Source organism: Rhagoletis pomonella, unplaced genomic scaffold, assembly GCF_013731165.1.
Source record: "Rhagoletis pomonella isolate Grant_MI unplaced genomic scaffold, Rhpom_1.0 Rhpom_scaffold_00005, whole genome shotgun sequence".
NCBI lineage: Eukaryota > Metazoa > Arthropoda > Insecta > Diptera > Tephritidae > Rhagoletis > Rhagoletis pomonella.
Window position 1 is genome coordinate 43,015,925 of NW_023458559.1, and position 3,642 is coordinate 43,019,566.

Sequence of the window (3,642 nt, forward strand, 5' to 3'; positions counted from 1 at the left end):
TGCCCAAGGAACTTAATTTGATTTTGCCATTTTACCGCTTTGTTTTGATACACTTCAGCGTGTTGTCGCTTCTTATAGATTTGCGTCCTTTGCCAAAATATAATTCCCAGATTGAATTGTGAATCACCCCAAAGACTTCTACTTTCCTTGATACTAAAAAAGTTGTAAATTTCTTGCCTATCTGGCATTCTTTTTGTCAATAAATTACTTAATTCACTCGTTACAGTGTATTCGGTTACTTATAGCCGCAGTCAGATAATTTGTTCGTTCCATAAATTTTGGTCGAAACTTCTTTGGAACGTCTTGAATTTTTTCGGAGCAAAAAAGTTGTTCTACATAAAACTACTAAAAAATATAAATATTGTTTTCACCGGTTTATAGACGTTCAGATTTCATTCGACTCTTGCTGCAGGTAAAATTTAACAATACTTTCAATTAATTGTTGTCATGTCTGTTTTCATCATATCGCAATAGCAACTAGCTTGTTTGAGAATAGAGAAAATGAATTAACAAGATTTAATGAGTCATTAGTGAAGTAATGCACATATTATGAACAAATTGTTTTTGAGTAAAAGTCGACAATTGGGCGTATATATGATATACATACATGCGTATACTGTAAATACGTATTTTCATATTCACATATTACAGATCTATTCATATAAGCATGTACTTAATATATGTAAATTAATATGTGCATATTGCAAAACTAATCACGTTAGTTATGGATTTAATCACTGTGAAAGTGTGCCCAATCAATGTCTACCGAAGTCTAGCTTCCACCGATGTATTCTGAAAATATTAAAAATATCAAATACATATGTACATAAAAGTTAACTTTACGCTTACGTGTTTAACCTACCTAGTTCCTTTACTACAAGTACTAGTTTAAGGTAATAAAAATACATTGCACAGTATTAAAGCTGTCATTATTTTGGAAGTAAATTTGTTGCATGATAAATTTTCGAGCCTAAAATAGAAGTATGTACTTGAGGGAACTATTGTTGTTGGATAGAACTGATCATCTTTAATTAGCTGTGAATTGATGGAACACATCTATGAAAGTACATACCAAGGCGTATTTGACACCTTGGTACATACGGTAAATGTGGAAACATATGTATTGTCGCAGTTGCAATTGCAATGGTCATGTCATCCCACTTGCATTCCTCGCCTTTCTATTGCTCGTAAATATTGTTTGGAGTATGCTGCTGACGAACACAATCCGGTAATGTGGACCCGACGGTCGTTGGGTCGATTGCTTTGGAGTATCGAAAGATTCTATATATCGACATTTGATGGTATAATTAAAAATTATTGACAGAAGGTTCATTCATTTCATCGCTTATTCGCAAATAATTACATACACATCTCCACAGAAATTGATTTACTTATGAAATTTACTTTCGATCGCTAAGAAATGTCAACAAAATTAAATAGGTACCTTGGATTGGTAGGAGAAATGTGATCGATGTTTGGCTGTGCGTTCGTTCGTATAAAAATACCATACAACACATATTTAAATGAAGAACAAGGTGGACTTATAGTTCGTCTCTTAGAATAGCAATGAATAGCTCGCATATACTACGAATTTATAATAATAAATGTGTTGGGCAGGTACCTCAGTCAAGGATCGAAAATTTTATTTTGGACTTTGTGAAGATGCTATTAATCAAAATGGACTCAGAAAATACTAGGCAGTTAACATTATTTTTGTTACAATTGCATTTTAAACAAAACTTTTATTAGAAAAGTGTATCACCCCCAAATTTCTTAAGCAAACAACTTTTTTGCTCCTCCAACAAAGTTTAAAGCGATATTTTAAATAATCCAACATTTTTTACATGTGTTAAATGTAGCAAACAAATTTTAATTATGCCCGGCCCATGATAATGGGCTTGAAATTTATCATCTATCCATTAAAATTCGCCAAATGCCCTTTATCATAGCACTCTAATGGCAATAAACACCTTAATTTTTTATCGTATCATCATTGCACTCCCATTTGCCGTCGTCTAGGGTGCAAAAGTTAGTGCTATGGCATCATACATATCGAGACCTAGCTGCCAAAATAACGCAAGCGACATTTATTTCAAAATTTTCTTTTTGATGCAGAAATGTATCTAGATAATCGAGGAATATTTCTGCATAAAAAATAAAAAATTTTGAAAAAAATGTCGCTTACGTTATTTTGGCGGTTAGGGCTCGATATGCATACTGTACCTTTGGAAGAAAATAACGATTGAATTGGATGGATAACCTCAAAGTTAGCCTCAACCGTTGTTGTTGTTGTTGTAGCAGCATACAAATTCCCCAAAGAGTTTTTGGGGAGTGTTGCTGGAGTGACAGTCCTTGGTCAAATATAAATCTGGGTCGTTCCGGTTACGTAGACCCGACTGTCGCGGGAACGTAGCCTCAACCGTAGTTTAGATTCATTAAAGACGGTGGACATTTTCAAAATTGAAAAAATTCGGTACATTTTATTTTTTCTTGAAAAAGCTTTAGACTGGATTCCTTCGCCGGGTAACTCTTTACCTGCTCAAATACACATAATTTTTATGAAACGTTTTAGATTTTCTATTTTGATAAAACTTTAGATTAATGCTGGATTTCCCCTAGGCATTAAAATGACAAAAAATGAATGCCATTTAAAATAATGCCATGTGGTAGTGAACTTAATGACTTGTTTTAATGTAATGACACGATTTTTTAATGCCCGACTTCGTCATTTGTCATTTTTGCCATTTAATGCCTAGTGGAAATCCAGCATAAGGTTGATAAAATTTAGATTAAGGTTCATAAGAGCTTACACAGACGGCAGCATTGATCTGGATCAACTCGGGAATTAACTGCATTTGATCCGGATTAAGTCCCAGATCAAATCCCTATCAACGCTGCCGTCTGTTTACGCTTTAAGTTGTTTTGAATATCATCAGGATTTTGTAAATCCAATTATAACAATTATTAGTCTAAAAGTGAACACGGTTACACTGCCTAACGGGTAACAACGATGTCCAAAATGGAAATGCGTAGTTGAATTACAAAAGAATGCGATTTTAATTAATCAATGCATTTTGTGGTTTTGAAAATTTTCAAAAATTTGTTTATATAAAACACATTTTCAATATGTCCTAGAGTACAATTGGCTTCCTTACCCGTATGGTAACCTTTGGAGTCAACATATTGGCTGAATTTCTTTATTCATTCTGAACGTTTGGAATAAACTTTTTTGTTTACTTATTCTTTAGAACGTTCCTGATGATATGTTAACGTATATTTCAAAAGCATTCTGTTTATTCCGGCTGTGAAATGGGATTATCCGGAATGTATAAAGAAACGCAGCCATTATTTTGGGGTTGAAAATGACATCATCTTGATAACGCGCATGCGCTGATCATTGGTTAATATCAAGGCGTATTTAACAAGGTGGTGTTGGCCGTATATAAGTAAAAAATTACACTAACAAATAATACGCTGATGTCCATACTGTCATTGGTATGAGTTACAACAAACACACCATTTTGACGTAATGGCCTCCACGGCGAAAAACTCAGCAGGCGCCCCAACACCACCTTGTTTAATACACCTTGGTTAATATGCTGGGAAAATTATTGATTACTGGACATATGCATACAGCGCAGA

At 34.0% G+C, this 3,642-nt stretch overlaps 1 protein-coding gene across 1 annotated transcript in view; it reads left to right on the forward strand.

The window, feature by feature from the left end:
- Positions 1-257: 257 nt before the first annotated feature.
- LOC118738975 (kinesin light chain) overlaps positions 258-3,642 on the forward strand; it is a 25,427-nt gene continuing 22,042 nt past the window's right edge. The window contains exon 1 of the mRNA XM_036470047.1: positions 258-412. The gene's annotated coding sequence lies outside the window, so the exon portion shown is untranslated. The remainder of the gene's footprint in view (positions 413-3,642) is intronic.